The sequence below is a fragment of the Pseudonaja textilis genome, chromosome 6 (assembly GCF_049901715.1).
Source record: "Pseudonaja textilis isolate UNSWEBS1 chromosome 6, rPseTex1.2, whole genome shotgun sequence".
Lineage (NCBI taxonomy): Eukaryota > Metazoa > Chordata > Lepidosauria > Squamata > Elapidae > Pseudonaja > Pseudonaja textilis.
Genome location: NC_141995.1, coordinates 40,707,099 through 40,719,763, shown reverse-complemented (window position 1 = coordinate 40,719,763; position 12,665 = coordinate 40,707,099). Strand labels below are relative to the sequence as shown.

The following is a 12,665-nucleotide window of genomic DNA, read 5'->3' as shown; positions in this document are numbered from 1 at the left end:
CATATAAATTTAAAAATAATTAAATAGACAGAAATAAGTAATACAGTGCTTTAGGAAGTAATCGTTCTATCCCAAATATTGGAATATTATATTTGCAATTAATTTACACAAGACAAATTTATTTATAGATATTGTGTTTACATGGAGCATATGCCCACTAGATAGTATGCTTTAATTTTGTTCTGTTATTTGTTTAAGCTATGTACTGCTCAAATACATTCCCTAATAAAGTTCAGGCTAATTCAAAGAAGAAAAGGTTCTGATTTTTTTCTGTACTATACACTAACACCTTTGTGAAGTCATATTTTTGAAACAGATTTGAAAAGTTAGCACAGGCCAAAGAATAAATAAGTTACAATACTTTGGTGGTTGTAAACTTCTTGTGGAGAAGTAGTAGTGTTAGATTCAGTTTGACTGATGCCTGCTGTCAAATTAGAGAGATCTTTAATCAGTTTTCATACAACTGCAGATTTTACAGTAGCTTACAGAAAGAAAGAAGGTGAAAGCGAGTCCTTTTACAGTAATGATTTGTTCTCCTCATTGCTTTGGATTACTCATTCATAGAAATACATTTTCTTTATGTCTTCCTAAGAAGATAGAAATATTTCAAGGTTAGGATTAATATTTCAAGGTTTAAATTATTACTTAAAGTGTCAGAACATAAGGCTATTGAAGGTTTTTTTCCCCCCATAATTGAATACAATATTTTAAACATTGTCACAAATTGTCTAAAAGTATTTGTAAAATAAAAAAAGTAAAAGGCAAAAATACATCCAAAATTTCAGTTTATATGTATTGTTTGCCTTTTTCTATTTGTTTGTTCTTGATTCATGGAAATGAATTACACATGTTTATTTTTTTCAGGATAGGTAATTACAAGGATTTTGTATTAAAGGGGTGGCAGAATCATCGCCACTATCGCCAAAACCGAACACTTCAACAGCAGAATAATCAGAGAAGCCATAGAGATAGAAAAACGCCCACACAGCATGAACAAACGAGATGACACCTCCCGCCTTCCAGCCATTTGGAAACCCGCCCTCATGAACAGACGAGTACCTAACATGAAGAATGACACCAGACCCACACCCATGAGAGCCACACAAGATGCCACCACCACACTTCCATGTAGAAAACAGACTCACACCCACTCAGAAGATGAGACACGACCATGGACCAGAAGCCACACTGCAGCTGCATCACTACCCACTTCAAACCCCTCCGAGCCATACATGAAGCAAACCGACACCCACTATGAAGATGCAGCACGACCACGAACTCGAAGCCAAACAGCAAGATCACAGCTCACCAACTCAAATCCCCAGCAACTAAGACTAACCTGAGCACAACCAAGCCCCCACCTGAACAGAACACGCCTCCAGCCAATCAGAACACGACCAACCCCCAACCAATCAGAACACAGCCAAACCCCCTACCAATGAGAACACACCCCACCCAATCAGAACACAGCCAAGCCCCCACCCAATCAAGTCACACCCCACTAGCAGTTAAAAGGAAGAAGCAGCTGCAATCTCACATCACTCAGAGAAGCACAGAGCTGAAGACAGAAGCCTGAAGATGATGAATGAGACTTCATCGAAACGTTGCCTAGATACTTCGAATCTTACGTGGGAGAAAACCCGAACAACCAAAGATCCACATACAAATACCCGCGAGAACCTCACGGGTACAGGTATGCAGGTCTTGATACGTATGTATGTAAGTATGTATGTATGTATATATGTACGTATGTATGCTATTCAGCTTTGTTCAAGTATTTTCCCATGTCATTATAGTTGTGCTTTTAAAGTTGTAGTGGCGTTTGGCAGAATCTCATCTGCCATCATTAGGCTTGTGTATTGGGTTCGTCTGTGTGTCAAGCTTCACAGCCGTTTCTGTTTTAAATTTAAATTCTGTTTTTAAATTTAAATTCTGTTTTTAAATTTAAATTCTGTTTTTAAATTTAGCCTCGTGCTTTGCTAGGATGGTTTTTTTCTTTATCCTGATAGGTTGGGAGTCTTGGTCTGTGTTTATTGGTCTTGGAGTTTGCGGTGTTCTGCTTGATTGGTCTTTCTAATATCTTCTGTCTGTTTTGTAGAGTTTTTTTGTCTTGATTGGCTGGCAACATTGTGTTTCGTCTATTGGGGGCTTTTGCTGAAAAGAGATTCTGCTGAAATGTCACTACAATTTTAAAAGCACAACTATAATGACGTGGGAAAATACCCAAACAAAGCTGAATACCTCTATCTATCTATCTATCTATCTATCTATCTATCTATATAAATTCTGGCAGAGAAGAGTAAACAAGATACCATGGGCTTTGCCTACCATAGCATTGCATTAAAGTTTCAGTGCATTCTGACAGTTTTTGTTTTATTTATATAAAATAGTTCTGTGGTTTGAATTATTTAAAGCAATAGAAATAAATACAAAGGTATTTCCTTTTGACACTTGGAAACAGAAACATTCTTTAGATTTAAAAGTATACACTGTATGACTTCTACTACTACTCCTGAATGCAGTCCTTGGGGGAAAAGTGACTACTTTACAGATTTATTGTAATTACTGTAGTAACATTTTTTGTTGTTGTAGAAATGTGTGTGTGTACTAGATGATCTGAGCTAAAATCTTGAAGCAATATTTTTGTATCTATTTTGCGGACATAGTAATTAATAGTAATTATATTCATAATATATAGTAATATTCCTAATAATAAAGGGGAAAAATTAATGTTATTGCAGCAAACTGATAAAGAAGTGTATTTTTACTAGCATGCTGCAAATCATTTGGAACACAACTATCATTGAATTAAATATTCTAACTGTTAAGTTTGAGCAATGAGAGGCTGAACCAGAGCATGAGTGCAACAGTACTTTATTTACAAATAAAGGGCTGACCGTGCTTGCCAAGCCTGGAACTGGCTCGCAGCAATCAGCAGCCAGTTGGACCCCGCAGCCTGCTTTTATAGCTGGCTGCTGGGGAGAACTGACCAATGGGAATGGGGGAATAACGCCCACACAAGTGAGTGGACCTGAGTGAGAACTCCATGAGTCCTCAGGACATAACACTAACCCTTGCTCCAAAGAATACTTTGTAATCATGACCAAGATTACTTCTCTTTGGCAACTGTACAATAAATTTCACACGATGTGAGTCATTTTGTTGAAAGTTTACCTGTAACCTGGAATTATTATTCATTTTTTTAAAAAAATACTGCAAACAATCATTTAAGGCTTCTACAAAATCAATCTGACTCATTTGCATGTGGATAAACAGAAAAAGTGACATAGAAAGAAAGATAGTCAGAAAGAGAAAACGAGATGTAAAATGGAGAAAAAAGTGTGGTGCTGTTTTCTTCCCTGCTGTTTACTAATAACATTCTTATTATTAATAACAATCTTACAGATCAGTGCCAAGAAAATCTGACCTTCAACAGAAAATTAAATAGTATTCTAACCTAATACATCTGAGTCTAGAATTTAGCCTTAACTCAGTGTTTAATAATGATAATAACAATCTTAATAGTAATCTTAATAACAATCTTACAGATCAGTGCCAAGAAAATCTGACCTTCAACAGAAAATTAAATAGTATTCTAACCTAATACATCTGAGTCTAGAATTTAGCCTTAACTCAGTGTTTTCAGAATTTCTTCTTTATATGACTCCAGTCTTTACTTCTGTCCAACTCTGTTCATATGGTTATTCATAGAGTATTGTAGATTTCTGTAGGTTAGCTATCTGCACACTAAGTCACATTAGCTGTGATTGGATTATTTGCTTTCATATATCACAGTGACTTAGATTCAGGTACATAATGCATTCAGTTAAATACATTAATTAGATAATATATGGAATTAAAAAGTAGTTGGTTTAAAAAGCAATGTAATTTAACATTTACAACCTTAAGTCTTTTAACAAAATAATGTTAATGAAAATATTTTCAAAGCAGCAAAGTTATTATAATTTAAATTAACTCTCCATTATCCAATATCTTATTTAAAATGTAATCTATGACCATTCCGAGAATGCAACATGTTCATAGCCTTTTTATTAAGAGCAAATTTCAACTAGTTTTATAATGGAAATAATCCAAAGTGAAATGGAAAAAAACAAAATAGCTATTAAAATTAGATCCAGCTTATCTTCTAATTTCAAGGAATATTTTCAATGAGAAAAAACTTTGTGTCTCTAGTGTGTATTTCAAATAGATTATATAACATTCTTGCATACATTTAATATCTGATGCTTTAAAATAAAATATACTAGTGAAAATTGATATTTTTGTGTATAGGTAATCCTTGAGTTATGAATGTAATGGAACCTGTCTCAGAAAAAGTCAGCCACTTCTGGAACTCTGCCACATGACTTCGCAATGGAGGGGCCTCCTTCCCTTCCATACTTCAAACCTCTTGAGAATTTAGAAAGGAAGGTGAGCAATTGGTGAGGGGAGCTGGCTGGGGAGGAATGGAGTATGTGGAACCCTGTGGACTCCCAAAGCAGGTCCAATACTGTGAAGCCCTGACAAGGCAGAATGAAGGGGGTAGGGGCTAGATGGTAGGCATGCTGCAACATCTTGCAGTTGCTTGTAAGTTCAAATGGCCACAGGAATGTTGCAACAGTCTAAATTGGGAAGGGTGTTGTAAGTACTTTAGAGGTGTCATTGTAACATTGAACATTGAACATTGTTAAGTGACCTATTGTAACCTGAGGACTACTTTCTTTTTTCTATATTGATATAACAAAGAAAAGATATGATAAAGTAGAACCAAAAGTACAGCAGTGATAGTAAAATTAGAAGAAAAATAATTATCATCTGTAGAAACTAAAAATATGTACTATCTTGTAAGAAAAATATTAACATGAAGCTAGTTCAATGTTTAACAAATCTAGCCAGATACATCCCATCTAGTTGTGAACATTTGTTCAGTCACCGTTCAAAGTTATGATAGCACCATCACAGCATTGTTGCAGTCATGTCATATGTTATTTCAATACAATTATATTTATACAATATACTTAAATTCTTTATATTCTAATTAAATGAACTTCTTTTACTCAAATAAAAATTAGCTAGTGGTGTGGAGATTTTTTTGTTTGTGAGTGCAGGCTTCTAAATGATTGACAGTCTGGTGGAATCATCTCTTCTATTGCACTCACAAACAAAAAAAAATCTCCACACCACTAGCCAGGCAAACACCTGGGCACAAACAGATTCCCCCACTGATACCTCCAGCTCAAACACACCCCAACCAGGCACCCAGATGAAACCTAGCTGCCTAACAAATCATAGCCATCCATTTACCGGGAGCCAAGCTGCACAAACGGCCTCCAATAAAGGAACACAATGTTGCCAGCCAATCAAGATACAAAAAGAGCCACAAAACAGACAGAAGATATTAGAAACACCAATCAAGCAGAACACAGCAAACTCCAAGACCAATAAACACAGACCAAGATTCCCAATCAATCAGGATGAAGACCAAACCATTCTGGCACAGCAATAGGCTGCCCCAAATTCAGAGTGAGAAGCACAGAGCCGAAGACACAAGCCTGAAGATGATGAATGAGACTTCATCGAAACGTTGCCTAGATACTGCCAATCTTATGTGGGAAAAAACCTGAATAACCAAAGATCCATATATATATTCGTGCCAGTGTAAGTAGTGTGTGATCGGAGCTGCCTTCTCTCTATAAATACTGGTGGGGGGGGGGGCTGTTGTGCTGGTCTGGTTGGCTGCTCTGCTGCCGTTTGATTGGTTGATGGAGTTGATGTTGGTATAATGGGCTGTGTAATGGTCTTGTGAGTTTTGTTGTGGGGATATCCTGGATCTTCTGCTGTAATCTCCTGGGTCATTTGTGTTTTGATCTCTTTTCCTCCTGTGTTGTAACATTGCTTGGGTAATGGGTTGTGTGATGACCTTGTGTGTTTTATTGCTCACAACGCAGGACGCAGGCTACCACAACAAAAGAACCTGCATACATATATACATATACATATACATATACATATACATATACACATACACATACACATACACACACACACACACACACACACACACACACACACACACACACACACACACATATATATATATATATATATATATATATATATATATATATATATATATGTTGTGGCTCTGAGGTTTGAGCCTGCTTTATTAGAGGATGAAGACTTGGACAATGGGGAAGGGGAGGTTTTGGAAATGCCTTCCTTCCCAGGACCTTCCTCTTCGGCAATGCCTTCCTCCCTGACTGTGCCTCAGGTGTTGGCAGATAACTGGGAGGGAAGACCTGAGGCTAATCAGGAAAAGGAGGACGGCGTATCAGAGTCTCTGACTGAGAATCAAGCACAGGAATGCTGGCTTGATGCAAGGCAGCGTCGCAGGCAAAAGTGCGAGCTGCAATGCAGAAAGAAGGGACGTAAGAAACTCATTCCAGTTCATCGAGATCATAAAGAAACAAAACTTACAACCTAGCGACCTACTAGTAAGCTTCGATGTCATATCCCTCTTCACCCAAGTGCCAATAAAAGAAGCCTTGACAGCCATCCAAAACAAATACAACCCCCCCAAGCACATCCTAGATCTAACCAACCACTGCCTATCCAATACATACTTCACCTACAATGGACAAAAATACAAACAAATAGAAGGAGCACCCATGGGATCACCCCTCTCACCTGTCATCGCAAACCTCTACATGGAACACTTTGAAACACAAGCTCTAGAAAAATACGACCACAAACCCAAACTCTGGCTCAGATACGTAGATGACACCTTCATAATCTGGCCACACGGGAAAGAAAAACTGAACAACTTCCTCACATACCTCAACAGCCTACACCCCAAAATACAATTCACCATGGAAACAGAAGCCAACAATCAACTTCCCTTCCTAGATGTCTTGGTATACAAAAGATCCAATGGCTCCCTAGGACACACCATCTACCAGAAGAAAACACATACTAACCGCTATCTACATGCACTCTCACACCACCACCCAGCACAGATCAATTCCGTAGCCAAGACACTCATCTTCAGAACAAAATGCTTAGCCGATGAACAACACCAAAAACCGAACTACACACTCTCACCAACGTACTTACAGCCAATGGATTCCAAAGAAAGAAGATTACCCACCTAATCCAAAAAGAAACCCCAACCAAAATCCAAGACAGAGAACAAGAAAACGGCAAAGCCCTCCTCCCATATATAAAAGGCACTACAGACAAAATTAGCAAGATCCTCCAAAAACACAACATCAAAACAGCATTCTGCACAAACAGAAAAATATCCACCATCCTAAGAAACCCCAAAGACAAAATCGAATTAGAAAACCAAGGAGTATACGAAATCCCTGCACTGCCTGCCCTACCACATACATTGGACAAACTAACAGAAGAATAAGTGCACGCATTGAAGAACATAAGAACTCAATCAAAAAGAAGAAACGACCTCTTCCCTGGTCCAACACCTCAAAGCCACAGGACATGAAATTGATTTTAAAAATACCAGAACTATCGCCAAAACCGAACACTTCAACAGCAGAATAATCAGAGAAGCCATAGAGATAGAAAAACGCCCACACAGCATGAACAAACGAGATGACACCTCCCGCCTTCCAGCCATTTGGAAACCCGCCTCATGAACAGACGAGTACCTAACATGAAGAAGGACACCAGACCCACACCCATGAGAGCCACACAAGATGCCACCACCACACTTCCATATAGAAAACAGACTCTCACCCATTCAGAAAATGAGACACGACCATGGACCAGAAGCTGCACTACAGCTGCATCACTACCCACTTCAAACCCTCTGAGCCATACATGAAGCAAACCGACACCCACTATGAAGATGCAGCAGGACCACGAACTAGAAGCCAAACAGCAAGATCACAACTCACCAGCTCAAATCCCCAGCAACTAAGACTAACCTGAGCACAACCAAGCCCCCACCTGAACAGAACACGCTCCAACCAATCAGAACACGGCTAACCCCCAACCAATCAGAACACAGCCAAACCCCTACCAATGAGAACACACCCCACCCAATCAGAACACAGCCAAGCCCCCACCCAATCAAGTCCCACCCCACTGGCAGTTAAAAGGAGGAAGCAGGTGCAATCTCACATTACTCTGAGAAGCACAGAGCCGGAGACAGAAGCCTGAAGATGATGAATGAGACTTCATCGAAACGTTGCCTAGATACTTGAATCTTACGCGGGAGAAAACCCGAACAACCAAAGATCCACATACAAATACCCGCAGAACCTCAGAAAACATATATATATATATATATATATATATATATATATATATATATATATATATATATATATAATATATATAATATATATAATATATAACATATATAATTTCATTATGCGACATACATTTCATTATGCACACATACATTTTCTTTTCTTTTTTTAATTCTGTGAATTTTCATTCAGAACTTGAATTCAACAGTCATGCTGTGAGAAAACTGAATTAGCTGGTTGCTAATTCTGAAAACCGAATTCTAGCTGGTTGCTAGGGTCTACTTAGCAGAAAGTAAAATTTGAAGACCAATATCCTACATCTTTTAAGTAGTGTGTTTTATTGTAACAATTAAAATGCACTGTCAAATACTTTCTGCTGATCCATCCTGCAACAGAGTATATTGTTGCCTTCAAAAAGTTTGATTCTGATGTCAGGCCACATAAATACATGGTTTTAGATAGTGAAGCTAAACTAAGATTACTCTACAAAATTTCATGCCAAAAACTTGTAGAGACATAGAACCAAAAATCCTTTGTTATTTGTTTTGCGCTCAAACTAGATCTGTTTTTCTTGACCCCTGAATCCAATATGAATGCTTTTCTTTTTTTTGTTTTGGCATCTCATCTTTGTTCTGCTGCATAACATATTATCTACAACAAAAGTTCATGGCTGAAACAGCAAAACATTTATTCAGCTATTCTGAGCAAAAAGTAGCAATTTATGCAGCTTCACATTTGATTTCAGCATGTTCAGGAGTCTCATAAATAGTAAGCTTGTTGGCTATACCAATATGTATTATATTTACAATCTTGTCCATGAAAAATGCCTATTTACATTTCTGTAAACAAGGACCATTGGATATTACACTTATTAGCAAAGAGCAAATATAATTTTGCTAAATTCTATTTCAGTGTTTGAATATATTTTCTCACAAGCATCATTGTCAGAGTTTCAGAATTATTTTATTATTTCTATCTTCATTCATTTATTAATTCATTCATTAATTCATAGAAATATGGCAGAAGAAAACCTGCACATTATCCTTTCTGTCCAGTGCCTTTATTTGCAATCTGATGAACTTTCAAAACATTTTCTCCCTTCTTTTTGGCATTCTTTTCTCAATGACTTTCCAGGAAAATTAAAGAATTGAATTATCTGTATCTAAAACTTAGATTCATATCTGAATTATAGGGACCATATAATGCTCCAATGCAGTTATATTTCTTTCTTGAAACATTTATATTTCTATGGAAATTATATATGATGATTTTAATATAAATGCAATCATACTTATTTTTATAAAAAGTTGGTGTATCAGAGATACAGGGTATTGGGAAACAATAATTTTCTTTAATCCGAACAGTAAAATCTTGAGTAATTTGGACCCAGAACCAAAAACTTTCAGATATGACCTCCATCTCCTATGGCTGCTGAATGGTAGAAATTTTCCCCTTTCCTGCCGACTAGTAGCTTGTTGCCAGGGCTGAATGGGAGCACTCAGGATGAATTTTAGATAGCTGTGGAACCATTTGGAAAAGGGAGTCTTGAAGATTCCAGTTTGCTCTAGATGCAGTCAGAAAATCACTGAGCATATCCACCTTTCTATCAGCAGTGTCATTTTCTTAAGAATGCCTGGGCTTTTAACTTTCATTTATTGTTTTATTTTGTATTTGTTATTAAGAGTTGATCATTGTAAAAAAAAAAAGGGTTTTTTTTACAATGAATATATATTTTACCATGACTATGATCATGATCTATCACTATTGTTGTATGTACATTGAGAGCTTATGCACTGGAAACAAATTCCCTGTGTGTCTAATAACACTTGGCCAATAAAGAATTCTATCAGCAGTTGAATGCTGATTTATTTCAACCCCTTGCTGGATTCTAACTTTTTCCCCTCTTTCTTTCCCTGTGATTTATGCTGCTCTCAATAACCTTCATTCTTTCCATTTGAAAGCATGGCTTTGTCTCTCTCGTCAGTTCTTTCTATCTACAAGATATAGTCAGGCAGGATGGGCCTGCTTTTAATTCCTGTCAGCCAAAGGATGCTAATTGGCAGGAGTAGAAGATGTGCTTTTTCTGTGTACCTTACAGTACCTTATGGATCATATTTTCTCTGGAGACGATGATGGCCTTTAAAAACAATCTGTTTCTGTGCATGGACCTGGGATTCTTCTTGATTATTTTAGTGATATGAGTTGTGGTTTCTCAGGTCCTGTATTTAATAATGTTTTTGTTTTTATTCTATTTTAATTCTGATTGCTGTCCAGAGTATCTTGTTGTGATGGATGATAATATCAATTGGACAAATAAATGAATTACTATATTGATAGGCTCCTGTCAAAGTAAACTCTAAATATTACATGGCAATTTGATTAAAAAGGACAAAAATATGATCCAAAATATTCAAGAAATTATTAGCAAAGTAAACGATATTGTGCCGTTACAGACAAAATAAATTGCTTTAGGAAGATCCCAGAAAAAGATGTTCTACACACAGATGCAGACATATTAAGAAAAGATTGAAAATATTTTATTAGAGAAAGAAAAGAATGCAAAAAATATAACTTAAGAAAAGAATATAATATTTTAAAATAAAAAACATAACAATACAGAGCCAGATTTCTTTTGCAAAATTAATAAATGTATCACTTGTTGTATGGTTAATAAGATCATTTGACATAAGGCTATCTGGCAATATTATAAGAGAGTTCTTTGAGAGTGTTATTAATAGTTAATTAATAATAAGCACTTTCAAAGATCATTCATGCTCAATTTGGTGTAGCAGATAATTATTAGGGCAGACTGCATTGGTGAGAAAGGGCGTGATAGTATTGAAAAATATTAGCTGATATTTCAGAGAAGTTTGTAGAAGATGCTTGCAAATGTTATATCCTTCCCACAAAAACCTTCCCATGTATTTTTCTTTTGTTTTAAATATTTCAGTAAAGATTTAAGAACAGCAGAGATTATAGAAAAAAAAACAACTGGCGCTAAGAAAAAAAAATAAACTGAAAGGAAGCACTATATTTGTTCAAAATCTCTTTCACCAAATCTAACACACTAAGCTAAAAATGTAACACTTAGTTTCCTCTCAAAAACAGGGTACCAGCATATTTCATGTTAAGTATTCTTAAACATGGGTGATGGGTTTCTCATACTTCAACAAGAGCTAGGTTATTTCTAAAATAATAACCTATATATATTTAAATTACATCGCTTCTTAATTGGCTGCCAAGTTATTATCTATTAAATATAAAGAGTGAGGTCAAATATAAAAAGTGAAAATTTAATATGGAAGCAATGTTTTTGTAGAAGCATTAGAAAGATTTGTATAAGCCATTAATCATATCCCTAGTGTTGTAGTTCAGTCTTGGAAAGTTTAAGCTGGCAGCATCTTTTAATTTCACTTGCAGATGCCGAATTCAGCTCCAGGGGCTACCCAAGAGATGGAGGAAGAGGAATTTAACAGCATAAAAATAACTGAAATAATCAGGAAATCAAAGAGCTACTCCATTTTAGTGTGAAACTGCACACATGTAAAAAGGAACAGGACTTTGATCATCCTGGTTTCACCTGCCACTTTTATGCTGTTGACCTGCCTAATATATTCTCTTGAGTGAGCTTTTTACATCACGTGCTTTGTCTACTTGTGAGCAAGGTGGTGGCCTAGTGGTGAAGACAGTCCTCTTCCAACCCTGAATGCAGAATAAAATTGAAGAAAAAGTGGTATACTAAGAACAAAATCAATAGAACACCTATATTCTATAGGTGCTTTCAAATACATCAAATACATCAAATAATCAATAATTATTTATGACAATATTCATATAAACTTACACATATACATGGGCATATATTGAAATAGTCAAGTTATGCAACATGATTAAGTTGGAGAAAACAAATGATTCAAGCAAAACACATTTGTAATACCTTCCAAATAGGATGGCTTTTTAAAGTTGTATTGATTTGTCTAAAGTGTTAAATGACATAATGGCCCTACACTATAGCATTGAATAATTTAGAACGATCAATGTTTTATGAATTCTAAAGGTGTACAAACTATCTTGGGTGGTACAGGGAATCAATGTAATAAAATAAAAATGAACCGGTTTATAATGATGAATGTTTGGGATGATAATAACCAGAGGGGGATGAGGAGACAAATCACTATTACATTATTTAATCTCCAGTCATATTTTCTGCACTATTCCCATCCAAAGTGTAATATTGCATCTTTAGTTGATTTCAGCAATTAATAACTTTGCATGACAATGCAAAGAACAATTTCTGAAGAACAATTTATTTATTTGTCAGATTTATTCTTATCTTACAATTTTGTTTTATTGACATAAAAAAATTATATTTGCTGATCTCTGAGAAGTGCA

General features: G+C 36.1%; 1 long non-coding RNA gene across 1 annotated transcript in view; it reads left to right on the top strand.

Moving 5' to 3' along the window:
- The first annotated feature begins 1,615 nt into the window (after nt 1-1,615).
- Nucleotides 1,616-12,665, top strand: part of LOC148125456 (uncharacterized) — a 63,350-nt gene continuing 52,300 nt past the window's right edge. Inside the window, exon 1 of the long non-coding RNA XR_015744213.1 lies at nt 1,616-1,693. This is a non-coding gene — a long non-coding RNA (uncharacterized LOC148125456). The remainder of the gene's footprint in view (nt 1,694-12,665) is intronic.